Source organism: Musa acuminata, chromosome BXJ3-8 (assembly GCF_036884655.1).
Source record: "Musa acuminata AAA Group cultivar baxijiao chromosome BXJ3-8, Cavendish_Baxijiao_AAA, whole genome shotgun sequence".
In the NCBI taxonomy this organism is placed as follows: domain Eukaryota; kingdom Viridiplantae; phylum Streptophyta; class Magnoliopsida; order Zingiberales; family Musaceae; genus Musa; species Musa acuminata.
In genome coordinates this window covers 38,660,695-38,685,875 of record NC_088356.1, presented here as the reverse complement: position 1 = coordinate 38,685,875, position 25,181 = coordinate 38,660,695, and the positions used below count along the sequence as shown (strand labels likewise).

At 55.1% G+C, this 25,181-nt stretch overlaps 37 non-coding genes and 1 pseudogene across 37 annotated transcripts; all 38 read left to right on the top strand.

The window, feature by feature from the left end:
- The first annotated feature begins 178 nt into the window (after positions 1-178).
- LOC135648014 (5S ribosomal RNA) lies at positions 179-297 on the top strand. Its single transcript, XR_010500708.1, has one exon. It is a non-coding gene; the product is annotated as a 5S ribosomal RNA (ribosomal RNA).
- A 546-nt stretch (positions 298-843) lies between these two features.
- On the top strand, positions 844-962 carry LOC135648013 (5S ribosomal RNA). Its single transcript, XR_010500707.1, has one exon. It is a non-coding gene; the product is annotated as a 5S ribosomal RNA (ribosomal RNA).
- Positions 963-1,508: 546 nt separating this feature from the next.
- Positions 1,509-1,627, top strand: LOC135648012 (5S ribosomal RNA). The gene has a single exon (XR_010500706.1). It is a non-coding gene; the product is annotated as a 5S ribosomal RNA (ribosomal RNA).
- A 546-nt stretch (positions 1,628-2,173) lies between these two features.
- On the top strand, positions 2,174-2,292 carry LOC135648011 (5S ribosomal RNA). Its single transcript, XR_010500705.1, has one exon. It is a non-coding gene; the product is annotated as a 5S ribosomal RNA (ribosomal RNA).
- Positions 2,293-2,838: 546 nt separating this feature from the next.
- LOC135648009 (5S ribosomal RNA) lies at positions 2,839-2,957 on the top strand. Its single transcript, XR_010500703.1, has one exon. It is a non-coding gene; the product is annotated as a 5S ribosomal RNA (ribosomal RNA).
- Positions 2,958-3,503: 546 nt separating this feature from the next.
- On the top strand, positions 3,504-3,622 carry LOC135648008 (5S ribosomal RNA). The gene has a single exon (XR_010500702.1). It is a non-coding gene; the product is annotated as a 5S ribosomal RNA (ribosomal RNA).
- Positions 3,623-4,167: 545 nt separating this feature from the next.
- LOC135648007 (5S ribosomal RNA) lies at positions 4,168-4,286 on the top strand. Its single transcript, XR_010500701.1, has one exon. It is a non-coding gene; the product is annotated as a 5S ribosomal RNA (ribosomal RNA).
- Positions 4,287-4,832: 546 nt separating this feature from the next.
- LOC135648006 (5S ribosomal RNA) lies at positions 4,833-4,951 on the top strand. Its single transcript, XR_010500700.1, has one exon. It is a non-coding gene; the product is annotated as a 5S ribosomal RNA (ribosomal RNA).
- Positions 4,952-5,497: 546 nt separating this feature from the next.
- On the top strand, positions 5,498-5,616 carry LOC135648005 (5S ribosomal RNA). The gene has a single exon (XR_010500699.1). It is a non-coding gene; the product is annotated as a 5S ribosomal RNA (ribosomal RNA).
- Positions 5,617-6,162: 546 nt separating this feature from the next.
- Positions 6,163-6,281, top strand: LOC135648004 (5S ribosomal RNA). The gene has a single exon (XR_010500698.1). It is a non-coding gene; the product is annotated as a 5S ribosomal RNA (ribosomal RNA).
- A 546-nt stretch (positions 6,282-6,827) lies between these two features.
- LOC135648003 (5S ribosomal RNA) lies at positions 6,828-6,946 on the top strand. The gene has a single exon (XR_010500697.1). It is a non-coding gene; the product is annotated as a 5S ribosomal RNA (ribosomal RNA).
- A 546-nt stretch (positions 6,947-7,492) lies between these two features.
- LOC135648002 (5S ribosomal RNA) lies at positions 7,493-7,611 on the top strand. The gene has a single exon (XR_010500696.1). It is a non-coding gene; the product is annotated as a 5S ribosomal RNA (ribosomal RNA).
- A 546-nt stretch (positions 7,612-8,157) lies between these two features.
- LOC135648001 (5S ribosomal RNA) lies at positions 8,158-8,276 on the top strand. The gene has a single exon (XR_010500695.1). It is a non-coding gene; the product is annotated as a 5S ribosomal RNA (ribosomal RNA).
- Positions 8,277-8,822: 546 nt separating this feature from the next.
- LOC135648000 (5S ribosomal RNA) lies at positions 8,823-8,941 on the top strand. Its single transcript, XR_010500694.1, has one exon. It is a non-coding gene; the product is annotated as a 5S ribosomal RNA (ribosomal RNA).
- A 546-nt stretch (positions 8,942-9,487) lies between these two features.
- On the top strand, positions 9,488-9,606 carry LOC135647998 (5S ribosomal RNA). The gene has a single exon (XR_010500692.1). It is a non-coding gene; the product is annotated as a 5S ribosomal RNA (ribosomal RNA).
- A 546-nt stretch (positions 9,607-10,152) lies between these two features.
- LOC135647997 (5S ribosomal RNA) lies at positions 10,153-10,271 on the top strand. Its single transcript, XR_010500691.1, has one exon. It is a non-coding gene; the product is annotated as a 5S ribosomal RNA (ribosomal RNA).
- A 545-nt stretch (positions 10,272-10,816) lies between these two features.
- LOC135647996 (5S ribosomal RNA) lies at positions 10,817-10,935 on the top strand. Its single transcript, XR_010500690.1, has one exon. It is a non-coding gene; the product is annotated as a 5S ribosomal RNA (ribosomal RNA).
- A 546-nt stretch (positions 10,936-11,481) lies between these two features.
- On the top strand, positions 11,482-11,600 carry LOC135647995 (5S ribosomal RNA). The gene has a single exon (XR_010500689.1). It is a non-coding gene; the product is annotated as a 5S ribosomal RNA (ribosomal RNA).
- A 546-nt stretch (positions 11,601-12,146) lies between these two features.
- Positions 12,147-12,265, top strand: LOC135647994 (5S ribosomal RNA). The gene has a single exon (XR_010500688.1). It is a non-coding gene; the product is annotated as a 5S ribosomal RNA (ribosomal RNA).
- Positions 12,266-12,811: 546 nt separating this feature from the next.
- LOC135647993 (5S ribosomal RNA) lies at positions 12,812-12,930 on the top strand. Its single transcript, XR_010500687.1, has one exon. It is a non-coding gene; the product is annotated as a 5S ribosomal RNA (ribosomal RNA).
- Positions 12,931-13,476: 546 nt separating this feature from the next.
- Positions 13,477-13,595, top strand: LOC135647992 (5S ribosomal RNA). The gene has a single exon (XR_010500686.1). It is a non-coding gene; the product is annotated as a 5S ribosomal RNA (ribosomal RNA).
- A 546-nt stretch (positions 13,596-14,141) lies between these two features.
- Positions 14,142-14,260, top strand: LOC135647991 (5S ribosomal RNA). The gene has a single exon (XR_010500685.1). It is a non-coding gene; the product is annotated as a 5S ribosomal RNA (ribosomal RNA).
- Positions 14,261-14,806: 546 nt separating this feature from the next.
- Positions 14,807-14,925, top strand: LOC135647990 (5S ribosomal RNA). Its single transcript, XR_010500684.1, has one exon. It is a non-coding gene; the product is annotated as a 5S ribosomal RNA (ribosomal RNA).
- Positions 14,926-15,471: 546 nt separating this feature from the next.
- LOC135647989 (5S ribosomal RNA) lies at positions 15,472-15,590 on the top strand. The gene has a single exon (XR_010500683.1). It is a non-coding gene; the product is annotated as a 5S ribosomal RNA (ribosomal RNA).
- A 546-nt stretch (positions 15,591-16,136) lies between these two features.
- LOC135647987 (5S ribosomal RNA) lies at positions 16,137-16,255 on the top strand. The gene has a single exon (XR_010500681.1). It is a non-coding gene; the product is annotated as a 5S ribosomal RNA (ribosomal RNA).
- Positions 16,256-16,801: 546 nt separating this feature from the next.
- On the top strand, positions 16,802-16,920 carry LOC135647986 (5S ribosomal RNA). Its single transcript, XR_010500680.1, has one exon. It is a non-coding gene; the product is annotated as a 5S ribosomal RNA (ribosomal RNA).
- Positions 16,921-17,466: 546 nt separating this feature from the next.
- LOC135647985 (5S ribosomal RNA) lies at positions 17,467-17,585 on the top strand. The gene has a single exon (XR_010500679.1). It is a non-coding gene; the product is annotated as a 5S ribosomal RNA (ribosomal RNA).
- A 546-nt stretch (positions 17,586-18,131) lies between these two features.
- LOC135647984 (5S ribosomal RNA) lies at positions 18,132-18,250 on the top strand. The gene has a single exon (XR_010500678.1). It is a non-coding gene; the product is annotated as a 5S ribosomal RNA (ribosomal RNA).
- Positions 18,251-18,796: 546 nt separating this feature from the next.
- LOC135647983 (5S ribosomal RNA) lies at positions 18,797-18,915 on the top strand. Its single transcript, XR_010500677.1, has one exon. It is a non-coding gene; the product is annotated as a 5S ribosomal RNA (ribosomal RNA).
- Positions 18,916-19,461: 546 nt separating this feature from the next.
- On the top strand, positions 19,462-19,580 carry LOC135646363 (5S ribosomal RNA). Its single transcript, XR_010499117.1, has one exon. It is a non-coding gene; the product is annotated as a 5S ribosomal RNA (ribosomal RNA).
- Positions 19,581-20,126: 546 nt separating this feature from the next.
- LOC135647982 (5S ribosomal RNA) lies at positions 20,127-20,245 on the top strand. The gene has a single exon (XR_010500676.1). It is a non-coding gene; the product is annotated as a 5S ribosomal RNA (ribosomal RNA).
- Positions 20,246-20,791: 546 nt separating this feature from the next.
- On the top strand, positions 20,792-20,910 carry LOC135647981 (5S ribosomal RNA). The gene has a single exon (XR_010500675.1). It is a non-coding gene; the product is annotated as a 5S ribosomal RNA (ribosomal RNA).
- A 546-nt stretch (positions 20,911-21,456) lies between these two features.
- Positions 21,457-21,575, top strand: LOC135647980 (5S ribosomal RNA). Its single transcript, XR_010500674.1, has one exon. It is a non-coding gene; the product is annotated as a 5S ribosomal RNA (ribosomal RNA).
- Positions 21,576-22,121: 546 nt separating this feature from the next.
- On the top strand, positions 22,122-22,240 carry LOC135647979 (5S ribosomal RNA). The gene has a single exon (XR_010500673.1). It is a non-coding gene; the product is annotated as a 5S ribosomal RNA (ribosomal RNA).
- Positions 22,241-22,786: 546 nt separating this feature from the next.
- On the top strand, positions 22,787-22,905 carry LOC135647978 (5S ribosomal RNA). Its single transcript, XR_010500672.1, has one exon. It is a non-coding gene; the product is annotated as a 5S ribosomal RNA (ribosomal RNA).
- Positions 22,906-23,451: 546 nt separating this feature from the next.
- On the top strand, positions 23,452-23,570 carry LOC135647976 (5S ribosomal RNA). The gene has a single exon (XR_010500670.1). It is a non-coding gene; the product is annotated as a 5S ribosomal RNA (ribosomal RNA).
- A 546-nt stretch (positions 23,571-24,116) lies between these two features.
- LOC135646378 (5S ribosomal RNA) lies at positions 24,117-24,235 on the top strand. The gene has a single exon (XR_010499131.1). It is a non-coding gene; the product is annotated as a 5S ribosomal RNA (ribosomal RNA).
- Positions 24,236-24,781: 546 nt separating this feature from the next.
- On the top strand, positions 24,782-24,890 carry LOC135647767 (5S ribosomal RNA; annotated as a pseudogene).
- Positions 24,891-25,181: the final 291 nt, after the last annotated feature.

Here is a 25,181-nt window from a genome sequence, read left to right as displayed (position 1 = left end):
GATGGTTTCGGCGCGCGCTTGCCGTGTCCGGTACGCGGTCGGCCTCGTGGGCATCGGAGAGATCCGACGATGGCGATTCCGAGATCGTTCGAGAGGTTTCGGGGCGCGCAATGGGCTCCGGTCGTCGATATGCGCCGTCCGCGACGTGCACAAAGGCGAGGGACGACGCACACAAAACGAGTGCGATCATACCAGCACTAAAGCACCGGATCCCATCAGAACTCCGAAGTTAAGCGTGCTTGGGCGAGAGTAGTACTAGGATGGGTGACCCCCTGGGAAGTCCTCGTGTTGCACTCCTTTTTGCGCCCCGAGCGGCCAAAAGACTTACTTAAAACTCTCCTTTAAGCTTTTCAATTTTTCCAGCATCATGGCCAACAGTAAATGTGTCAGTAACATGTAAATGAAGTCATCATCTAAAAATTTCTTCGTAAACATACAATGATCAGACATGTATGGTTCCAGGATGGGTGACCCCATGGGAAGTCCTCGTGTTGCACTCCTTTTTGCGCCCCGAGCGGCCAAAACCTCTCCCGTCGACCTCCGAGGCGATGGTTTTGGGCCTCGGAATTCGCCGTGACCGCTACGCAGTCAGTCTCGTGGGGCTCGGAGAGAGCTTTCCGGAATGGGGCCGCAATAGCGATTCCGAGTTCGTTCGAGAAAGTCCCGATGGTTTCGGCGCGCGCTTGCCGTGTCCGGTACGCGGTCGGCCTCGTGGGCATCGGAGAGATCCGACGATGGCGATTCCGAGATCGTTCGAGAGGTTTCGGGGCGCGCAATGGGCTCCGGTCGTCGATATGCGCCGTCCGCGACGTGCACAAAGGCGAGGGACGACGCACACAAAACGAGTGCGATCATACCAGCACTAAAGCACCGGATCCCATCAGAACTCCGAAGTTAAGCGTGCTTGGGCGAGAGTAGTACTAGGATGGGTGACCCCCTGGGAAGTCCTCGTGTTGCACTCCTTTTTGCGCCCCGAGCGGCCAAAAGACTTACTTAAAACTCTCCTTTAAGCTTTTCAATTTTTCCAGCATCATGGCCAACAGTAAATGTGTCAGTAACATGTAAATGAAGTCATCATCTAAAAATTTCTTCGTAAACATACAATGATCAGACATGTATGGTTCCAGGATGGGTGACCCCATGGGAAGTCCTCGTGTTGCACTCCTTTTTGCGCCCCGAGCGGCCAAAACCTCTCCCGTCGACCTCCGAGGCGATGGTTTTGGGCCTCGGAATTCGCCGTGACCGCTACGCAGTCAGTCTCGTGGGGCTCGGAGAGAGCTTTCCGGAATGGGGCCGCAATAGCGATTCCGAGTTCGTTCGAGAAAGTCCCGATGGTTTCGGCGCGCGCTTGCCGTGTCCGGTACGCGGTCGGCCTCGTGGGCATCGGAGAGATCCGACGATGGCGATTCCGAGATCGTTCGAGAGGTTTCGGGGCGCGCAATGGGCTCCGGTCGTCGATATGCGCCGTCCGCGACGTGCACAAAGGCGAGGGACGACGCACACAAAACGAGTGCGATCATACCAGCACTAAAGCACCGGATCCCATCAGAACTCCGAAGTTAAGCGTGCTTGGGCGAGAGTAGTACTAGGATGGGTGACCCCCTGGGAAGTCCTCGTGTTGCACTCCTTTTTGCGCCCCGAGCGGCCAAAAGACTTACTTAAAACTCTCCTTTAAGCTTTTCAATTTTTCCAGCATCATGGCCAACAGTAAATGTGTCAGTAACATGTAAATGAAGTCATCATCTAAAAATTTCTTCGTAAACATACAATGATCAGACATGTATGGTTCCAGGATGGGTGACCCCATGGGAAGTCCTCGTGTTGCACTCCTTTTTGCGCCCCGAGCGGCCAAAACCTCTCCCGTCGACCTCCGAGGCGATGGTTTTGGGCCTCGGAATTCGCCGTGACCGCTACGCAGTCAGTCTCGTGGGGCTCGGAGAGAGCTTTCCGGAATGGGGCCGCAATAGCGATTCCGAGTTCGTTCGAGAAAGTCCCGATGGTTTCGGCGCGCGCTTGCCGTGTCCGGTACGCGGTCGGCCTCGTGGGCATCGGAGAGATCCGACGATGGCGATTCCGAGATCGTTCGAGAGGTTTCGGGGCGCGCAATGGGCTCCGGTCGTCGATATGCGCCGTCCGCGACGTGCACAAAGGCGAGGGACGACGCACACAAAACGAGTGCGATCATACCAGCACTAAAGCACCGGATCCCATCAGAACTCCGAAGTTAAGCGTGCTTGGGCGAGAGTAGTACTAGGATGGGTGACCCCCTGGGAAGTCCTCGTGTTGCACTCCTTTTTGCGCCCCGAGCGGCCAAAAGACTTACTTAAAACTCTCCTTTAAGCTTTTCAATTTTTCCAGCATCATGGCCAACAGTAAATGTGTCAGTAACATGTAAATGAAGTCATCATCTAAAAATTTCTTCGTAAACATACAATGATCAGACATGTATGGTTCCAGGATGGGTGACCCCATGGGAAGTCCTCGTGTTGCACTCCTTTTTGCGCCCCGAGCGGCCAAAACCTCTCCCGTCGACCTCCGAGGCGATGGTTTTGGGCCTCGGAATTCGCCGTGACCGCTACGCAGTCAGTCTCGTGGGGCTCGGAGAGAGCTTTCCGGAATGGGGCCGCAATAGCGATTCCGAGTTCGTTCGAGAAAGTCCCGATGGTTTCGGCGCGCGCTTGCCGTGTCCGGTACGCGGTCGGCCTCGTGGGCATCGGAGAGATCCGACGATGGCGATTCCGAGATCGTTCGAGAGGTTTCGGGGCGCGCAATGGGCTCCGGTCGTCGATATGCGCCGTCCGCGACGTGCACAAAGGCGAGGGACGACGCACACAAAACGAGTGCGATCATACCAGCACTAAAGCACCGGATCCCATCAGAACTCCGAAGTTAAGCGTGCTTGGGCGAGAGTAGTACTAGGATGGGTGACCCCCTGGGAAGTCCTCGTGTTGCACTCCTTTTTGCGCCCCGAGCGGCCAAAAGACTTACTTAAAACTCTCCTTTAAGCTTTTCAATTTTTCCAGCATCATGGCCAACAGTAAATGTGTCAGTAACATGTAAATGAAGTCATCATCTAAAAATTTCTTCGTAAACATACAATGATCAGACATGTATGGTTCCAGGATGGGTGACCCCATGGGAAGTCCTCGTGTTGCACTCCTTTTTGCGCCCCGAGCGGCCAAAACCTCTCCCGTCGACCTCCGAGGCGATGGTTTTGGGCCTCGGAATTCGCCGTGACCGCTACGCAGTCAGTCTCGTGGGGCTCGGAGAGAGCTTTCCGGAATGGGGCCGCAATAGCGATTCCGAGTTCGTTCGAGAAAGTCCCGATGGTTTCGGCGCGCGCTTGCCGTGTCCGGTACGCGGTCGGCCTCGTGGGCATCGGAGAGATCCGACGATGGCGATTCCGAGATCGTTCGAGAGGTTTCGGGGCGCGCAATGGGCTCCGGTCGTCGATATGCGCCGTCCGCGACGTGCACAAAGGCGAGGGACGACGCACACAAAACGAGTGCGATCATACCAGCACTAAAGCACCGGATCCCATCAGAACTCCGAAGTTAAGCGTGCTTGGGCGAGAGTAGTACTAGGATGGGTGACCCCCTGGGAAGTCCTCGTGTTGCACTCCTTTTTGCGCCCCGAGCGGCCAAAAGACTTACTTAAAACTCTCCTTTAAGCTTTTCAATTTTTCCAGCATCATGGCCAACAGTAAATGTGTCAGTAACATGTAAATGAAGTCATCATCTAAAAATTTCTTCGTAAACATACAATGATCAGACATGTATGGTTCCAGGATGGGTGACCCCATGGGAAGTCCTCGTGTTGCACTCCTTTTTGCGCCCCGAGGGCCAAAACCTCTCCCGTCGACCTCCGAGGCGATGGTTTTGGGCCTCGGAATTCGCCGTGACCGCTACGCAGTCAGTCTCGTGGGGCTCGGAGAGAGCTTTCCGGAATGGGGCCGCAATAGCGATTCCGAGTTCGTTCGAGAAAGTCCCGATGGTTTCGGCGCGCGCTTGCCGTGTCCGGTACGCGGTCGGCCTCGTGGGCATCGGAGAGATCCGACGATGGCGATTCCGAGATCGTTCGAGAGGTTTCGGGGCGCGCAATGGGCTCCGGTCGTCGATATGCGCCGTCCGCGACGTGCACAAAGGCGAGGGACGACGCACACAAAACGAGTGCGATCATACCAGCACTAAAGCACCGGATCCCATCAGAACTCCGAAGTTAAGCGTGCTTGGGCGAGAGTAGTACTAGGATGGGTGACCCCCTGGGAAGTCCTCGTGTTGCACTCCTTTTTGCGCCCCGAGCGGCCAAAAGACTTACTTAAAACTCTCCTTTAAGCTTTTCAATTTTTCCAGCATCATGGCCAACAGTAAATGTGTCAGTAACATGTAAATGAAGTCATCATCTAAAAATTTCTTCGTAAACATACAATGATCAGACATGTATGGTTCCAGGATGGGTGACCCCATGGGAAGTCCTCGTGTTGCACTCCTTTTTGCGCCCCGAGCGGCCAAAACCTCTCCCGTCGACCTCCGAGGCGATGGTTTTGGGCCTCGGAATTCGCCGTGACCGCTACGCAGTCAGTCTCGTGGGGCTCGGAGAGAGCTTTCCGGAATGGGGCCGCAATAGCGATTCCGAGTTCGTTCGAGAAAGTCCCGATGGTTTCGGCGCGCGCTTGCCGTGTCCGGTACGCGGTCGGCCTCGTGGGCATCGGAGAGATCCGACGATGGCGATTCCGAGATCGTTCGAGAGGTTTCGGGGCGCGCAATGGGCTCCGGTCGTCGATATGCGCCGTCCGCGACGTGCACAAAGGCGAGGGACGACGCACACAAAACGAGTGCGATCATACCAGCACTAAAGCACCGGATCCCATCAGAACTCCGAAGTTAAGCGTGCTTGGGCGAGAGTAGTACTAGGATGGGTGACCCCCTGGGAAGTCCTCGTGTTGCACTCCTTTTTGCGCCCCGAGCGGCCAAAAGACTTACTTAAAACTCTCCTTTAAGCTTTTCAATTTTTCCAGCATCATGGCCAACAGTAAATGTGTCAGTAACATGTAAATGAAGTCATCATCTAAAAATTTCTTCGTAAACATACAATGATCAGACATGTATGGTTCCAGGATGGGTGACCCCATGGGAAGTCCTCGTGTTGCACTCCTTTTTGCGCCCCGAGCGGCCAAAACCTCTCCCGTCGACCTCCGAGGCGATGGTTTTGGGCCTCGGAATTCGCCGTGACCGCTACGCAGTCAGTCTCGTGGGGCTCGGAGAGAGCTTTCCGGAATGGGGCCGCAATAGCGATTCCGAGTTCGTTCGAGAAAGTCCCGATGGTTTCGGCGCGCGCTTGCCGTGTCCGGTACGCGGTCGGCCTCGTGGGCATCGGAGAGATCCGACGATGGCGATTCCGAGATCGTTCGAGAGGTTTCGGGGCGCGCAATGGGCTCCGGTCGTCGATATGCGCCGTCCGCGACGTGCACAAAGGCGAGGGACGACGCACACAAAACGAGTGCGATCATACCAGCACTAAAGCACCGGATCCCATCAGAACTCCGAAGTTAAGCGTGCTTGGGCGAGAGTAGTACTAGGATGGGTGACCCCCTGGGAAGTCCTCGTGTTGCACTCCTTTTTGCGCCCCGAGCGGCCAAAAGACTTACTTAAAACTCTCCTTTAAGCTTTTCAATTTTTCCAGCATCATGGCCAACAGTAAATGTGTCAGTAACATGTAAATGAAGTCATCATCTAAAAATTTCTTCGTAAACATACAATGATCAGACATGTATGGTTCCAGGATGGGTGACCCCATGGGAAGTCCTCGTGTTGCACTCCTTTTTGCGCCCCGAGCGGCCAAAACCTCTCCCGTCGACCTCCGAGGCGATGGTTTTGGGCCTCGGAATTCGCCGTGACCGCTACGCAGTCAGTCTCGTGGGGCTCGGAGAGAGCTTTCCGGAATGGGGCCGCAATAGCGATTCCGAGTTCGTTCGAGAAAGTCCCGATGGTTTCGGCGCGCGCTTGCCGTGTCCGGTACGCGGTCGGCCTCGTGGGCATCGGAGAGATCCGACGATGGCGATTCCGAGATCGTTCGAGAGGTTTCGGGGCGCGCAATGGGCTCCGGTCGTCGATATGCGCCGTCCGCGACGTGCACAAAGGCGAGGGACGACGCACACAAAACGAGTGCGATCATACCAGCACTAAAGCACCGGATCCCATCAGAACTCCGAAGTTAAGCGTGCTTGGGCGAGAGTAGTACTAGGATGGGTGACCCCCTGGGAAGTCCTCGTGTTGCACTCCTTTTTGCGCCCCGAGCGGCCAAAAGACTTACTTAAAACTCTCCTTTAAGCTTTTCAATTTTTCCAGCATCATGGCCAACAGTAAATGTGTCAGTAACATGTAAATGAAGTCATCATCTAAAAATTTCTTCGTAAACATACAATGATCAGACATGTATGGTTCCAGGATGGGTGACCCCATGGGAAGTCCTCGTGTTGCACTCCTTTTTGCGCCCCGAGCGGCCAAAACCTCTCCCGTCGACCTCCGAGGCGATGGTTTTGGGCCTCGGAATTCGCCGTGACCGCTACGCAGTCAGTCTCGTGGGGCTCGGAGAGAGCTTTCCGGAATGGGGCCGCAATAGCGATTCCGAGTTCGTTCGAGAAAGTCCCGATGGTTTCGGCGCGCGCTTGCCGTGTCCGGTACGCGGTCGGCCTCGTGGGCATCGGAGAGATCCGACGATGGCGATTCCGAGATCGTTCGAGAGGTTTCGGGGCGCGCAATGGGCTCCGGTCGTCGATATGCGCCGTCCGCGACGTGCACAAAGGCGAGGGACGACGCACACAAAACGAGTGCGATCATACCAGCACTAAAGCACCGGATCCCATCAGAACTCCGAAGTTAAGCGTGCTTGGGCGAGAGTAGTACTAGGATGGGTGACCCCCTGGGAAGTCCTCGTGTTGCACTCCTTTTTGCGCCCCGAGCGGCCAAAAGACTTACTTAAAACTCTCCTTTAAGCTTTTCAATTTTTCCAGCATCATGGCCAACAGTAAATGTGTCAGTAACATGTAAATGAAGTCATCATCTAAAAATTTCTTCGTAAACATACAATGATCAGACATGTATGGTTCCAGGATGGGTGACCCCATGGGAAGTCCTCGTGTTGCACTCCTTTTTGCGCCCCGAGCGGCCAAAACCTCTCCCATCGACCTCCGAGGCGATGGTTTTGGGCCTCGGAATTCGCCGTGACCGCTACGCAGTCAGTCTCGTGGGGCTCGGAGAGAGCTTTCCGGAATGGGGCCGCAATAGCGATTCCGAGTTCGTTCGAGAAAGTCCCGATGGTTTCGGCGCGCGCTTGCCGTGTCCGGTACGCGGTCGGCCTCGTGGGCATCGGAGAGATCCGACGATGGCGATTCCGAGATCGTTCGAGAGGTTTCGGGGCGCGCAATGGGCTCCGGTCGTCGATATGCGCCGTCCGCGACGTGCACAAAGGCGAGGGACGACGCACACAAAACGAGTGCGATCATACCAGCACTAAAGCACCGGATCCCATCAGAACTCCGAAGTTAAGCGTGCTTGGGCGAGAGTAGTACTAGGATGGGTGACCCCCTGGGAAGTCCTCGTGTTGCACTCCTTTTTGCGCCCCGAGCGGCCAAAAGACTTACTTAAAACTCTCCTTTAAGCTTTTCAATTTTTCCAGCATCATGGCCAACAGTAAATGTGTCAGTAACATGTAAATGAAGTCATCATCTAAAAATTTCTTCGTAAACATACAATGATCAGACATGTATGGTTCCAGGATGGGTGACCCCATGGGAAGTCCTCGTGTTGCACTCCTTTTTGCGCCCCGAGCGGCCAAAACCTCTCCCGTCGACCTCCGAGGCGATGGTTTTGGGCCTCGGAATTCGCCGTGACCGCTACGCAGTCAGTCTCGTGGGGCTCGGAGAGAGCTTTCCGGAATGGGGCCGCAATAGCGATTCCGAGTTCGTTCGAGAAAGTCCCGATGGTTTCGGCGCGCGCTTGCCGTGTCCGGTACGCGGTCGGCCTCGTGGGCATCGGAGAGATCCGACGATGGCGATTCCGAGATCGTTCGAGAGGTTTCGGGGCGCGCAATGGGCTCCGGTCGTCGATATGCGCCGTCCGCGACGTGCACAAAGGCGAGGGACGACGCACACAAAACGAGTGCGATCATACCAGCACTAAAGCACCGGATCCCATCAGAACTCCGAAGTTAAGCGTGCTTGGGCGAGAGTAGTACTAGGATGGGTGACCCCCTGGGAAGTCCTCGTGTTGCACTCCTTTTTGCGCCCCGAGCGGCCAAAAGACTTACTTAAAACTCTCCTTTAAGCTTTTCAATTTTTCCAGCATCATGGCCAACAGTAAATGTGTCAGTAACATGTAAATGAAGTCATCATCTAAAAATTTCTTCGTAAACATACAATGATCAGACATGTATGGTTCCAGGATGGGTGACCCCATGGGAAGTCCTCGTGTTGCACTCCTTTTTGCGCCCCGAGCGGCCAAAACCTCTCCCGTCGACCTCCGAGGCGATGGTTTTGGGCCTCGGAATTCGCCGTGACCGCTACGCAGTCAGTCTCGTGGGGCTCGGAGAGAGCTTTCCGGAATGGGGCCGCAATAGCGATTCCGAGTTCGTTCGAGAAAGTCCCGATGGTTTCGGCGCGCGCTTGCCGTGTCCGGTACGCGGTCGGCCTCGTGGGCATCGGAGAGATCCGACGATGGCGATTCCGAGATCGTTCGAGAGGTTTCGGGGCGCGCAATGGGCTCCGGTCGTCGATATGCGCCGTCCGCGACGTGCACAAAGGCGAGGGACGACGCACACAAAACGAGTGCGATCATACCAGCACTAAAGCACCGGATCCCATCAGAACTCCGAAGTTAAGCGTGCTTGGGCGAGAGTAGTACTAGGATGGGTGACCCCCTGGGAAGTCCTCGTGTTGCACTCCTTTTTGCGCCCCGAGCGGCCAAAAGACTTACTTAAAACTCTCCTTTAAGCTTTTCAATTTTTCCAGCATCATGGCCAACAGTAAATGTGTCAGTAACATGTAAATGAAGTCATCATCTAAAAATTTCTTCGTAAACATACAATGATCAGACATGTATGGTTCCAGGATGGGTGACCCCATGGGAAGTCCTCGTGTTGCACTCCTTTTTGCGCCCCGAGCGGCCAAAACCTCTCCCATCGACCTCCGAGGCGATGGTTTTGGGCCTCGGAATTCGCCGTGACCGCTACGCAGTCAGTCTCGTGGGGCTCGGAGAGAGCTTTCCGGAATGGGGCCGCAATAGCGATTCCGAGTTCGTTCGAGAAAGTCCCGATGGTTTCGGCGCGCGCTTGCCGTGTCCGGTACGCGGTCGGCCTCGTGGGCATCGGAGAGATCCGACGATGGCGATTCCGAGATCGTTCGAGAGGTTTCGGGGCGCGCAATGGGCTCCGGTCGTCGATATGCGCCGTCCGCGACGTGCACAAAGGCGAGGGACGACGCACACAAAACGAGTGCGATCATACCAGCACTAAAGCACCGGATCCCATCAGAACTCCGAAGTTAAGCGTGCTTGGGCGAGAGTAGTACTAGGATGGGTGACCCCCTGGGAAGTCCTCGTGTTGCACTCCTTTTTGCGCCCCGAGCGGCCAAAAGACTTACTTAAAACTCTCCTTTAAGCTTTTCAATTTTTCCAGCATCATGGCCAACAGTAAATGTGTCAGTAACATGTAAATGAAGTCATCATCTAAAAATTTCTTCGTAAACATACAATGATCAGACATGTATGGTTCCAGGATGGGTGACCCCATGGGAAGTCCTCGTGTTGCACTCCTTTTTGCGCCCCGAGCGGCCAAAACCTCTCCCGTCGACCTCCGAGGCGATGGTTTTGGGCCTCGGAATTCGCCGTGACCGCTACGCAGTCAGTCTCGTGGGGCTCGGAGAGAGCTTTCCGGAATGGGGCCGCAATAGCGATTCCGAGTTCGTTCGAGAAAGTCCCGATGGTTTCGGCGCGCGCTTGCCGTGTCCGGTACGCGGTCGGCCTCGTGGGCATCGGAGAGATCCGACGATGGCGATTCCGAGATCGTTCGAGAGGTTTCGGGGCGCGCAATGGGCTCCGGTCGTCGATATGCGCCGTCCGCGACGTGCACAAAGGCGAGGGACGACGCACACAAAACGAGTGCGATCATACCAGCACTAAAGCACCGGATCCCATCAGAACTCCGAAGTTAAGCGTGCTTGGGCGAGAGTAGTACTAGGATGGGTGACCCCCTGGGAAGTCCTCGTGTTGCACTCCTTTTTGCGCCCCGAGCGGCCAAAAGACTTACTTAAAACTCTCCTTTAAGCTTTTCAATTTTTCCAGCATCATGGCCAACAGTAAATGTGTCAGTAACATGTAAATGAAGTCATCATCTAAAAATTTCTTCGTAAACATACAATGATCAGACATGTATGGTTCCAGGATGGGTGACCCCATGGGAAGTCCTCGTGTTGCACTCCTTTTTGCGCCCCGAGGGCCAAAACCTCTCCCGTCGACCTCCGAGGCGATGGTTTTGGGCCTCGGAATTCGCCGTGACCGCTACGCAGTCAGTCTCGTGGGGCTCGGAGAGAGCTTTCCGGAATGGGGCCGCAATAGCGATTCCGAGTTCGTTCGAGAAAGTCCCGATGGTTTCGGCGCGCGCTTGCCGTGTCCGGTACGCGGTCGGCCTCGTGGGCATCGGAGAGATCCGACGATGGCGATTCCGAGATCGTTCGAGAGGTTTCGGGGCGCGCAATGGGCTCCGGTCGTCGATATGCGCCGTCCGCGACGTGCACAAAGGCGAGGGACGACGCACACAAAACGAGTGCGATCATACCAGCACTAAAGCACCGGATCCCATCAGAACTCCGAAGTTAAGCGTGCTTGGGCGAGAGTAGTACTAGGATGGGTGACCCCCTGGGAAGTCCTCGTGTTGCACTCCTTTTTGCGCCCCGAGCGGCCAAAAGACTTACTTAAAACTCTCCTTTAAGCTTTTCAATTTTTCCAGCATCATGGCCAACAGTAAATGTGTCAGTAACATGTAAATGAAGTCATCATCTAAAAATTTCTTCGTAAACATACAATGATCAGACATGTATGGTTCCAGGATGGGTGACCCCATGGGAAGTCCTCGTGTTGCACTCCTTTTTGCGCCCCGAGCGGCCAAAACCTCTCCCGTCGACCTCCGAGGCGATGGTTTTGGGCCTCGGAATTCGCCGTGACCGCTACGCAGTCAGTCTCGTGGGGCTCGGAGAGAGCTTTCCGGAATGGGGCCGCAATAGCGATTCCGAGTTCGTTCGAGAAAGTCCCGATGGTTTCGGCGCGCGCTTGCCGTGTCCGGTACGCGGTCGGCCTCGTGGGCATCGGAGAGATCCGACGATGGCGATTCCGAGATCGTTCGAGAGGTTTCGGGGCGCGCAATGGGCTCCGGTCGTCGATATGCGCCGTCCGCGACGTGCACAAAGGCGAGGGACGACGCACACAAAACGAGTGCGATCATACCAGCACTAAAGCACCGGATCCCATCAGAACTCCGAAGTTAAGCGTGCTTGGGCGAGAGTAGTACTAGGATGGGTGACCCCCTGGGAAGTCCTCGTGTTGCACTCCTTTTTGCGCCCCGAGCGGCCAAAAGACTTACTTAAAACTCTCCTTTAAGCTTTTCAATTTTTCCAGCATCATGGCCAACAGTAAATGTGTCAGTAACATGTAAATGAAGTCATCATCTAAAAATTTCTTCGTAAACATACAATGATCAGACATGTATGGTTCCAGGATGGGTGACCCCATGGGAAGTCCTCGTGTTGCACTCCTTTTTGCGCCCCGAGCGGCCAAAACCTCTCCCGTCGACCTCCGAGGCGATGGTTTTGGGCCTCGGAATTCGCCGTGACCGCTACGCAGTCAGTCTCGTGGGGCTCGGAGAGAGCTTTCCGGAATGGGGCCGCAATAGCGATTCCGAGTTCGTTCGAGAAAGTCCCGATGGTTTCGGCGCGCGCTTGCCGTGTCCGGTACGCGGTCGGCCTCGTGGGCATCGGAGAGATCCGACGATGGCGATTCCGAGATCGTTCGAGAGGTTTCGGGGCGCGCAATGGGCTCCGGTCGTCGATATGCGCCGTCCGCGACGTGCACAAAGGCGAGGGACGACGCACACAAAACGAGTGCGATCATACCAGCACTAAAGCACCGGATCCCATCAGAACTCCGAAGTTAAGCGTGCTTGGGCGAGAGTAGTACTAGGATGGGTGACCCCCTGGGAAGTCCTCGTGTTGCACTCCTTTTTGCGCCCCGAGCGGCCAAAAGACTTACTTAAAACTCTCCTTTAAGCTTTTCAATTTTTCCAGCATCATGGCCAACAGTAAATGTGTCAGTAACATGTAAATGAAGTCATCATCTAAAAATTTCTTCGTAAACATACAATGATCAGACATGTATGGTTCCAGGATGGGTGACCCCATGGGAAGTCCTCGTGTTGCACTCCTTTTTGCGCCCCGAGCGGCCAAAACCTCTCCCGTCGACCTCCGAGGCGATGGTTTTGGGCCTCGGAATTCGCCGTGACCGCTACGCAGTCAGTCTCGTGGGGCTCGGAGAGAGCTTTCCGGAATGGGGCCGCAATAGCGATTCCGAGTTCGTTCGAGAAAGTCCCGATGGTTTCGGCGCGCGCTTGCCGTGTCCGGTACGCGGTCGGCCTCGTGGGCATCGGAGAGATCCGACGATGGCGATTCCGAGATCGTTCGAGAGGTTTCGGGGCGCGCAATGGGCTCCGGTCGTCGATATGCGCCGTCCGCGACGTGCACAAAGGCGAGGGACGACGCACACAAAACGAGTGCGATCATACCAGCACTAAAGCACCGGATCCCATCAGAACTCCGAAGTTAAGCGTGCTTGGGCGAGAGTAGTACTAGGATGGGTGACCCCCTGGGAAGTCCTCGTGTTGCACTCCTTTTTGCGCCCCGAGCGGCCAAAAGACTTACTTAAAACTCTCCTTTAAGCTTTTCAATTTTTCCAGCATCATGGCCAACAGTAAATGTGTCAGTAACATGTAAATGAAGTCATCATCTAAAAATTTCTTCGTAAACATACAATGATCAGACATGTATGGTTCCAGGATGGGTGACCCCATGGGAAGTCCTCGTGTTGCACTCCTTTTTGCGCCCCGAGCGGCCAAAACCTCTCCCGTCGACCTCCGAGGCGATGGTTTTGGGCCTCGGAATTCGCCGTGACCGCTACGCAGTCAGTCTCGTGGGGCTCGGAGAGAGCTTTCCGGAATGGGGCCGCAATAGCGATTCCGAGTTCGTTCGAGAAAGTCCCGATGGTTTCGGCGCGCGCTTGCCGTGTCCGGTACGCGGTCGGCCTCGTGGGCATCGGAGAGATCCGACGATGGCGATTCCGAGATCGTTCGAGAGGTTTCGGGGCGCGCAATGGGCTCCGGTCGTCGATATGCGCCGTCCGCGACGTGCACAAAGGCGAGGGACGACGCACACAAAACGAGTGCGATCATACCAGCACTAAAGCACCGGATCCCATCAGAACTCCGAAGTTAAGCGTGCTTGGGCGAGAGTAGTACTAGGATGGGTGACCCCCTGGGAAGTCCTCGTGTTGCACTCCTTTTTGCGCCCCGAGCGGCCAAAAGACTTACTTAAAACTCTCCTTTAAGCTTTTCAATTTTTCCAGCATCATGGCCAACAGTAAATGTGTCAGTAACATGTAAATGAAGTCATCATCTAAAAATTTCTTCGTAAACATACAATGATCAGACATGTATGGTTCCAGGATGGGTGACCCCATGGGAAGTCCTCGTGTTGCACTCCTTTTTGCGCCCCGAGCGGCCAAAACCTCTCCCGTCGACCTCCGAGGCGATGGTTTTGGGCCTCGGAATTCGCCGTGACCGCTACGCAGTCAGTCTCGTGGGGCTCGGAGAGAGCTTTCCGGAATGGGGCCGCAATAGCGATTCCGAGTTCGTTCGAGAAAGTCCCGATGGTTTCGGCGCGCGCTTGCCGTGTCCGGTACGCGGTCGGCCTCGTGGGCATCGGAGAGATCCGACGATGGCGATTCCGAGATCGTTCGAGAGGTTTCGGGGCGCGCAATGGGCTCCGGTCGTCGATATGCGCCGTCCGCGACGTGCACAAAGGCGAGGGACGACGCACACAAAACGAGTGCGATCATACCAGCACTAAAGCACCGGATCCCATCAGAACTCCGAAGTTAAGCGTGCTTGGGCGAGAGTAGTACTAGGATGGGTGACCCCCTGGGAAGTCCTCGTGTTGCACTCCTTTTTGCGCCCCGAGCGGCCAAAAGACTTACTTAAAACTCTCCTTTAAGCTTTTCAATTTTTCCAGCATCATGGCCAACAGTAAATGTGTCAGTAACATGTAAATGAAGTCATCATCTAAAAATTTCTTCGTAAACATACAATGATCAGACATGTATGGTTCCAGGATGGGTGACCCCATGGGAAGTCCTCGTGTTGCACTCCTTTTTGCGCCCCGAGCGGCCAAAACCTCTCCCGTCGACCTCCGAGGCGATGGTTTTGGGCCTCGGAATTCGCCGTGACCGCTACGCAGTCAGTCTCGTGGGGCTCGGAGAGAGCTTTCCGGAATGGGGCCGCAATAGCGATTCCGAGTTCGTTCGAGAAAGTCCCGATGGTTTCGGCGCGCGCTTGCCGTGTCCGGTACGCGGTCGGCCTCGTGGGCATCGGAGAGATCCGACGATGGCGATTCCGAGATCGTTCGAGAGGTTTCGGGGCGCGCAATGGGCTCCGGTCGTCGATATGCGCCGTCCGCGACGTGCACAAAGGCGAGGGACGACGCACACAAAACGAGTGCGATCATACCAGCACTAAAGCACCGGATCCCATCAGAACTCCGAAGTTAAGCGTGCTTGGGCGAGAGTAGTACTAGGATGGGTGACCCCCTGGGAAGTCCTCGTGTTGCACTCCTTTTTGCGCCCCGAGCGGCCAAAAGACTTACTTAAAACTCTCCTTTAAGCTTTTCAATTTTTCCAGCATCATGGCCAACAGTAAATGTGTCAGTAACATGTAAATGAAGTCATCATCTAAAAATTTCTTCGTAAACATACAATGATCAGACATGTATGGTTCCAGGATGGGTGACCCCATGGGAAGTCCTCGTGTTGCACTCCTTTTTGCGCCCCGAGCGGCCAAAACCTCTCCCGTCGACCTCCGAGGCGATGGTTTTGGGCCTCGGAATTCGCCGTGACCGCTACGCAGTCAGTCTCGTGGGGCTCGGAGAGAGCTTTCCGGAATGGGGCCGCAATAGCGATTCCGAGTTCGTTCGAGAAAGTCCCGATGGTTTCGGCGCGCGCTTGCCGTGTCCGGTACGCGGTCGGCCTCGTGGGCATCGGAGAGATCCGACGATGGCGATTCCGAGATCGTTCGAGAGGTTTCGGGGCGCGCAATGGGCTCCGGTCGTCGATATGCGCCGTCCGCGACGTGCACAAAGGCGAGGGACGACGCACACAAAACGAGTGCGATCATACCAGCACTAAAGCACCGGATCCCATCAGAACTCCGAAGTTAAGCGTGCTTGGGCGAGAGTAGTACTAGGATGGGTGACCCCCTGGGAAGTCCTCGTGTTGCACTCCTTTTTGCGCCCCGAGCGGCCAAAAGACTTACTTAAAACTCTCCTTTAAGCTTTTCAATTTTTCCAGCATCATGGCCAACAGTAAATGTGTCAGTAACATGTAAATGAAGTCATCATCTAAAAATTTCTTCGTAAACATACAATGATCAGACATGTATGGTTCCAGGATGGGTGACCCCATGGGAAGTCCTCGTGTTGCACTCCTTTTTGCGCCCCGAGCGGCCAAAACCTCTCCCGTCGACCTCCGAGGCGATGGTTTTGGGCCTCGGAATTCGCCGTGACCGCTACGCAGTCAGTCTCGTGGGGCTCGGAGAGAGCTTTCCGGAATGGGGCCGCAATAGCGATTCCGAGTTCGTTCGAGAAAGTCCCGATGGTTTCGGCGCGCGCTTGCCGTGTCCGGTACGCGGTCGGCCTCGTGGGCATCGGAGAGATCCGACGATGGCGATTCCGAGATCGTTCGAGAGGTTTCGGGGCGCGCAATGGGCTCCGGTCGTCGATATGCGCCGTCCGCGACGTGCACAAAGGCGAGGGACGACGCACACAAAACGAGTGCGATCATACCAGCACTAAAGCACCGGATCCCATCAGAACTCCGAAGTTAAGCGTGCTTGGGCGAGAGTAGTACTAGGATGGGTGACCCCCTGGGAAGTCCTCGTGTTGCACTCCTTTTTGCGCCCCGAGCGGCCAAAAGACTTACTTAAAACTCTCCTTTAAGCTTTTCAATTTTTCCAGCATCATGGCCAACAGTAAATGTGTCAGTAACATGTAAATGAAGTCATCATCTAAAAATTTCTTCGTAAACATACAATGATCAGACATGTATGGTTCCAGGATGGGTGACCCCATGGGAAGTCCTCGTGTTGCACTCCTTTTTGCGCCCCGAGCGGCCAAAACCTCTCCCGTCGACCTCCGAGGCGATGGTTTTGGGCCTCGGAATTCGCCGTGACCGCTACGCAGTCAGTCTCGTGGGGCTCGGAGAGAGCTTTCCGGAATGGGGCCGCAATAGCGATTCCGAGTTCGTTCGAGAAAGTCCCGATGGTTTCGGCGCGCGCTTGCCGTGTCCGGTACGCGGTCGGCCTCGTGGGCATCGGAGAGATCCGACGATGGCGATTCCGAGATCGTTCGAGAGGTTTCGGGGCGCGCAATGGGCTCCGGTCGTCGATATGCGCCGTCCGCGACGTGCACAAAGGCGAGGGACGACGCACACAAAACGAGTGCGATCATACCAGCACTAAAGCACCGGATCCCATCAGAACTCCGAAGTTAAGCGTGCTTGGGCGAGAGTAGTACTAGGATGGGTGACCCCCTGGGAAGTCCTCGTGTTGCACTCCTTTTTGCGCCCCGAGCGGCCAAAAGACTTACTTAAAACTCTCCTTTAAGCTTTTCAATTTTTCCAGCATCATGGCCAACAGTAAATGTGTCAGTAACATGTAAATGAAGTCATCATCTAAAAATTTCTTCGTAAACATACAATGATCAGACATGTATGGTTCCAGGATGGGTGACCCCATGGGAAGTCCTCGTGTTGCACTCCTTTTTGCGCCCCGAGCGGCCAAAACCTCTCCCATCGACCTCCGAGGCGATGGTTTTGGGCCTCGGAATTCGCCGTGACCGCTACGCAGTCAGTCTCGTGGGGCTCGGAGAGAGCTTTCCGGAATGGGGCCGCAATAGCGATTCCGAGTTCGTTCGAGAAAGTCCCGATGGTTTCGGCGCGCGCTTGCCGTGTCCGGTACGCGGTCGGCCTCGTGGGCATCGGAGAGATCCGACGATGGCGATTCCGAGATCGTTCGAGAGGTTTCGGGGCGCGCAATGGGCTCCGGTCGTCGATATGCGCCGTCCGCGACGTGCACAAAGGCGAGGGACGACGCACACAAAACGAGTGCGATCATACCAGCACTAAAGCACCGGATCCCATCAGAACTCCGAAGTTAAGCGTGCTTGGGCGAGAGTAGTACTAGGATGGGTGACCCCCTGGGAAGTCCTCGTGTTGCACTCCTTTTTGCGCCCCGAGCGGCCAAAAGACTTACTTAAAACTCTCCTTTAAGCTTTTCAATTTTTCCAGCATCATGGCCAACAGTAAATGTGTCAGTAACATGTAAATGAAGTCATCATCTAAAAATTTCTTCGTAAACATACAATGATCAGACATGTATGGTTCCAGGATGGGTGACCCCATGGGAAGTCCTCGTGTTGCACTCCTTTTTGCGCCCCGAGCGGCCAAAACCTCTCCCGTCGACCTCCGAGGCGATGGTTTTGGGCCTCGGAATTCGCCGTGACCGCTACGCAGTCAGTCTCGTGGGGCTCGGAGAGAGCTTTCCGGAATGGGGCCGCAATAGCGATTCCGAGTTCGTTCGAGAAAGTCCCGATGGTTTCGGCGCGCGCTTGCCGTGTCCGGTACGCGGTCGGCCTCGTGGGCATCGGAGAGATCCGACGATGGCGATTCCGAGATCGTTCGAGAGGTTTCGGGGCGCGCAATGGGCTCCGGTCGTCGATATGCGCCGTCCGCGACGTGCACAAAGGCGAGGGACGACGCACACAAAACGAGTGCGATCATACCAGCACTAAAGCACCGGATCCCATCAGAACTCCGAAGTTAAGCGTGCTTGGGCGAGAGTAGTACTAGGATGGGTGACCCCCTGGGAAGTCCTCGTGTTGCACTCCTTTTTGCGCCCCGAGCGGCCAAAAGACTTACTTAAAACTCTCCTTTAAGCTTTTCAATTTTTCCAGCATCATGGCCAACAGTAAATGTGTCAGTAACATGTAAATGAAGTCATCATCTAAAAATTTCTTCGTAAACATACAATGATCAGACATGTATGGTTCCAGGATGGGTGACCCCATGGGAAGTCCTCGTGTTGCACTCCTTTTTGCGCCCCGAGCGGCCAAAACCTCTCCCGTCGACCTCCGAGGCGATGGTTTTGGGCCTCGGAATTCGCCGTGACCGCTACGCAGTCAGTCTCGTGGGGCTCGGAGAGAGCTTTCCGGAATGGGGCCGCAATAGCGATTCCGAGTTCGTTCGAGAAAGTCCCGATGGTTTCGGCGCGCGCTTGCCGTGTCCGGTACGCGGTCGGCCTCGTGGGCATCGGAGAGATCCGACGATGGCGATTCCGAGATCGTTCGAGAGGTTTCGGGGCGCGCAATGGGCTCCGGTCGTCGATATGCGCCGTCCGCGACGTGCACAAAGGCGAGGGACGACGCACACAAAACGAGTGCGATCATACCAGCACTAAAGCACCGGATCCCATCAGAACTCCGAAGTTAAGCGTGCTTGGGCGAGAGTAGTACTAGGATGGGTGACCCCCTGGGAAGTCCTCGTGTTGCACTCCTTTTTGCGCCCCGAGCGGCCAAAAGACTTACTTAAAACTCTCCTTTAAGCTTTTCAATTTTTCCAGCATCATGGCCAACAGTAAATGTGTCAGTAACATGTAAATGAAGTCATCATCTAAAAATTTCTTCGTAAACATACAATGATCAGACATGTATGGTTCCAGGATGGGTGACCCCATGGGAAGTCCTCGTGTTGCACTCCTTTTTGCGCCCCGAGCGGCCAAAACCTCTCCCGTCGACCTCCGAGGCGATGGTTTTGGGCCTCGGAATTCGCCGTGACCGCTACGCAGTCAGTCTCGTGGGGCTCAGAGAGAGCTTTCCGGAATGGGGCCGCAATAGCGATTCCGAGTTCGTTCGAGAAAGTCCCGATGGTTTCGGCGCGCGCTTGCCGTGTCCGGTACGCGGTCGGCCTCGTGGGCATCGGAGAGATCCGACGATGGCGATTCCGAGATCGTTCGAGAGGTTTCGGGGCGCGCAATGGGCTCCGGTCGTCGATATGCGCCGTCCGCGACGTGCACAAAGGCGAGGGACGACGCACACAAAACGAGTGCGATCATACCAGCACTAAAGCACCGGATCCCATCAGAACTCCGAAGTTAAGCGTGCTTGGGCGAGAGTAGTATTAGGATGGGTGACCCCCTGGGAAGTCCTCGTGTTGCACTCCTTTTTGCGCCCCGAGCGGCCAAAAGACTTACTTAAAACTCTCCTTTAAGCTTTTCAATTTTTCCAGCATCATGGCCAACAGTAAATGTGTCAGTAACATGTAAATGAAGTCATCATCTAAAAATTTCTTCGTAAACATACAATGATCAGACATGTATGGTTCCAGGATGGGTGACCCCATGGGAAGTCCTCGTGTTGCACTCCTTTTTGCGCCCCGAGCGGCCAAAACCTCTCCCGTCGACCTCCGAGGCGATGGTTTTGGGCCTCGGAATTCGCCGTGACCGCTACGCAGTCAGTCTCGTGGGGCTCGGAGAGAGCTTTCCGGAATGGGGCCGCAATAGCGATTCCGAGTTCGTTCGAGAAAGTCCCGATGGTTTCGGCGCGCGCTTGCCGTGTCCGGTACGCGGTCGGCCTCGTGGGCATCGGAGAGATCCGACGATGGCGATTCCGAGATCGTTCGAGAGGTTTCGGGGCGCGCAATGGGCTCCGGTCGTCGATATGCGCCGTCCGCGACGTGCACAAAGGCGAGGGACGACGCACACAAAACGAGTGCGATCATACCAGCACTAAAGCACCGGATCCCATCAGAACTCCGAAGTTAAGCGTGCTTGGGCGAGAGTAGTACTAGGATGGGTGACCCCCTGGGAAGTCCTCGTGTTGCACTCCTTTTTGCGCCCCGAGCGGCCAAAAGACTTACTTAAAACTCTCCTTTAAGCTTTTCAATTTTTCCAGCATCATGGCCAACAGTAAATGTGTCAGTAACATGTAAATGAAGTCATCATCTAAAAATTTCTTCGTAAACATACAATGATCAGACATGTATGGTTCCAGGATGGGTGACCCCATGGGAAGTCCTCGTGTTGCACTCCTTTTTGCGCCCCGAGCGGCCAAAACCTCTCCCGTCGACCTCCGAGGCGATGGTTTTGGGCCTCGGAATTCGCCGTGACCGCTACGCAGTCAGTCTCGTGGGGCTCGGAGAGAGCTTTCCGGAATGGGGCCGCAATAGCGATTCCGAGTTCGTTCGAGAAAGTCCCGATGGTTTCGGCGCGCGCTTGCCGTGTCCGGTACGCGGTCGGCCTCGTGGGCATCGGAGAGATCCGACGATGGCGATTCCGAGATCGTTCGAGAGGTTTCGGGGCGCGCAATGGGCTCCGGTCGTCGATATGCGCCGTCCGCGACGTGCACAAAGGCGAGGGACGACGCACACAAAACGAGTGCGATCATACCAGCACTAAAGCACCGGATCCCATCAGAACTCCGAAGTTAAGCGTGCTTGGGCGAGAGTAGTACTAGGATGGGTGACCCCCTGGGAAGTCCTCGTGTTGCACTCCTTTTTGCGCCCCGAGCGGCCAAAAGACTTACTTAAAACTCTCCTTTAAGCTTTTCAATTTTTCCAGCATCATGGCCAACAGTAAATGTGTCAGTAACATGTAAATGAAGTCATCATCTAAAAATTTCTTCGTAAACATACAATGATCAGACATGTATGGTTCCAGGATGGGTGACCCCATGGGAAGTCCTCGTGTTGCACTCCTTTTTGCGCCCCGAGCGGCCAAAACCTCTCCCGTCGACCTCCGAGGCGATGGTTTTGGGCCTCGGAATTCGCCGTGACCGCTACGCAGTCAGTCTCGTGGGGCTCGGAGAGAGCTTTCCGGAATGGGGCCGCAATAGCGATTCCGAGTTCGTTCGAGAAAGTCCCGATGGTTTCGGCGCGCGCTTGCCGTGTCCGGTACGCGGTCGGCCTCGTGGGCATCGGAGAGATCCGACGATGGCGATTCCGAGATCGTTCGAGAGGTTTCGGGGCGCGCAATGGGCTCCGGTCGTCGATATGCGCCGTCCGCGACGTGCACAAAGGCGAGGGACGACGCACACAAAACGAGTGCGATCATACCAGCACTAAAGCACCGGATCCCATCAGAACTCCGAAGTTAAGCGTGCTTGGGCGAGAGTAGTACTAGGATGGGTGACCCCCTGGGAAGTCCTCGTGTTGCACTCCTTTTTGCGCCCCGAGCGGCCAAAAGACTTACTTAAAACTCTCCTTTAAGCTTTTCAATTTTTCCAGCATCATGGCCAACAGTAAATGTGTCAGTAACATGTAAATGAAGTCATCATCTAAAAATTTCTTCGTAAACATACAATGATCAGACATGTATGGTTCCAGGATGGGTGACCCCATGGGAAGTCCTCGTGTTGCACTCCTTTTTGCGCCCCGAGCGGCCAAAACCTCTCCCGTCGACCTCCGAGGCGATGGTTTTGGGCCTCGGAATTCGCCGTGACCGCTACGCAGTCAGTCTCGTGGGGCTCGGAGAGAGCTTTCCGGAATGGGGCCGCAATAGCGATTCCGAGTTCGTTCGAGAAAGTCCCGATGGTTTCGGCGCGCGCTTGCCGTGTCCGGTACGCGGTCGGCCTCGTGGGCATCGGAGAGATCCGACGATGGCGATTCCGAGATCGTTCGAGAGGTTTCGGGGCGCGCAATGGGCTCCGGTCGTCGATATGCGCCGTCCGCGACGTGCACAAAGGCGAGGGACGACGCACACAAAACGAGTGCGATCATACCAGCACTAAAGCACCGGATCCCATCAGAACTCCGAAGTTAAGCGTGCTTGGGCGAGAGTAGTACTAGGATGGGTGACCCCCTGGGAAGTCCTCGTGTTGCACTCCTTTTTGCGCCCCGAGCGGCCAAAAGACTTACTTAAAACTCTCCTTTAAGCTTTTCAATTTTTCCAGCATCATGGCCAACAGTAAATGTGTCAGTAACATGTAAATGAAGTCATCATCTAAAAATTTCTTCGTAAACATACAATGATCAGACATGTATGGTTCCAGGATGGGTGACCCCATGGGAAGTCCTCGTGTTGCACTCCTTTTTGCGCCCCGAGCGGCCAAAACCTCTCCCGTCGACCTCCGAGGCGATGGTTTTGGGCCTCGGAATTCGCCGTGACCGCTACGCAGTCAGTCTCGTGGGGCTCGGAGAGAGCTTTCCGGAATGGGGCCGCAATAGCGATTCCGAGTTCGTTCGAGAAAGTCCCGATGGTTTCGGCGCGCGCTTGCCGTGTCCGGTACGCGGTCGGCCTCGTGGGCATCGGAGAGATCCGACGATGGCGATTCCGAGATCGTTCGAGAGGTTTCGGGGCGCGCAATGGGCTCCGGTCGTCGATATGCGCCGTCCGCGACGTGCACAAAGGCGAGGGACGACGCACACAAAACGAGTGCGATCATACCAGCACTAAAGCACCGGATCCCATCAGAACTCCGAAGTTAAGCGTGCTTGGGCGAGAGTAGTACTAGGATGGGTGACCCCCTGGGAAGTCCTCGTGTTGCACTCCTTTTTGCGCCCCGAGCGGCCAAAAGACTTACTTAAAACTCTCCTTTAAGCTTTTCAATTTTTCCAGCATCATGGCCAACAGTAAATGTGTCAGTAACATGTAAATGAAGTCATCATCTAAAAATTTCTTCGTAAACATACAATGATCAGACATGTATGGTTCCAGGATGGGTGACCCCATGGGAAGTCCTCGTGTTGCACTCCTTTTTGCGCCCCGAGCGGCCAAAACCTCTCCCGTCGACCTCCGAGGCGATGGTTTTGGGCCTCGGAATTCGCCGTGACCGCTACGCAGTCAGTCTCGTGGGGCTCGGAGAGAGCTTTCCGGAATGGGGCCGCAATAGCGATTCCGAGTTCGTTCGAGAAAGTCCCGATGGTTTCGGCGCGCGCTTGCCGTGTCCGGTACGCGGTCGGCCTCGTGGGCATCGGAGAGATCCGACGATGGCGATTCCGAGATCGTTCGAGAGGTTTCGGGGCGCGCAATGGGCTCCGGTCGTCGATATGCGCCGTCCGCGACGTGCACAAAGGCGAGGGACGACGCACACAAAACGAGTGCGATCATACCAGCACTAAAGCACCGGATCCCATCAGAACTCCGAAGTTAAGCGTGCTTGGGCGAGAGTAGTACTAGGATGGGTGACCCCCTGGGAAGTCCTCGTGTTGCACTCCTTTTTGCGCCCCGAGCGGCCAAAAGACTTACTTAAAACTCTCCTTTAAGCTTTTCAATTTTTCCAGCATCATGGCCAACAGTAAATGTGTCAGTAACATGTAAATGAAGTCATCATCTAAAAATTTCTTCGTAAACATACAATGATCAGACATGTATGGTTCCAGGATGGGTGACCCCATGGGAAGTCCTCGTGTTGCACTCCTTTTTGCGCCCCGAGCGGCCAAAACCTCTCCCGTCGACCTCCGAGGCGATGGTTTTGGGCCTCGGAATTCGCCGTGACCGCTACGCAGTCAGTCTCGTGGGGCTCGGAGAGAGCTTTCCGGAATGGGGCCGCAATAGCGATTCCGAGTTCGTTCGAGAAAGTCCCGATGGTTTCGGCGCGCGCTTGCCGTGTCCGGTACGCGGTCGGCCTCGTGGGCATCGGAGAGATCCGACGATGGCGATTCCGAGATCGTTCGAGAGGTTTCGGGGCGCGCAATGGGCTCCGGTCGTCGATATGCGCCGTCCGCGACGTGCACAAAGGCGAGGGACGACGCACACAAAACGAGTGCGATCATACCAGCACTAAAGCATCGGATCCCATCAGAACTCCGAAGTTAAGCGTGCTTGGGCGAGAGTAGTACTAGGATGGGTGACCCCCTGGGAAGTCCTCGTGTTGCACTCCTTTTTGCGCCCCGAGCGGCCAAAAGACTTACTTAAAACTCTCCTTTAAGCTTTTCAATTTTTCCAGCATCATGGCCAACAGTAAATGTGTCAGTAACATGTAAATGAAGTCATCATCTAAAAATTTCTTCGTAAACATACAATGATCAGACATGTATGGTTCCAGGATGGGTGACCCCATGGGAAGTCCTCGTGTTGCACTCCTTTTTGCGCCCCGAGCGGCCAAAACCTCTCCCGTCGACCTCCGAGGCGATGGTTTTGGGCCTCGGAATTCGCCGTGACCGCTACGCAGTCAGTCTCGTGGGGCTCGGAGAGAGCTTTCCGGAATGGGGCCGCAATAGCGATTCCGAGTTCGTTCGAGAAAGTCCCGATGGTTTCGGCGCGCGCTTGCCGTGTCCGGTACGCGGTCGGCCTCGTGGGCATCGGAGAGATCCGACGATGGCGATTCCGAGATCGTTCGAGAGGTTTCGGGGCGCGCAATGGGCTCCGGTCGTCGATATGCGCCGTCCGCGACGTGCACAAAGGCGAGGGACGACGCACACAAAACGAGTGCGATCATACCAGCACTAAAGCACCGGATCCCATCAGAACTCCGAAGTTAAGCGTGCTTGGGCGAGAGTAGTACTAGGACGAGAGTAGTACTCGTGTTGCACTCCTTTTTGCGCCCCGAGCGGCCAAAAGACTTACTTAAAACTCTCCTTTAAGCTTTTCAATTTTTCCAGCATCATGGCCAACAGTAAATGTGTCAGTAACATGTAAATGAAGTCATCATCTAAAAATTTCTTCGTAAACATACAATGATCAGACATGTATGGTTCCAGGATGGGTGACCCCATGGGAAGTCCTCGTGTTGCACTCCTTTTTGCGCCCCGAGCGGCCAAAACCTCTCCCGTCGACCTCCGAGGCGATGGTTTTGGGCCTCGGAATTCGCCGTGACCGCTACGCAG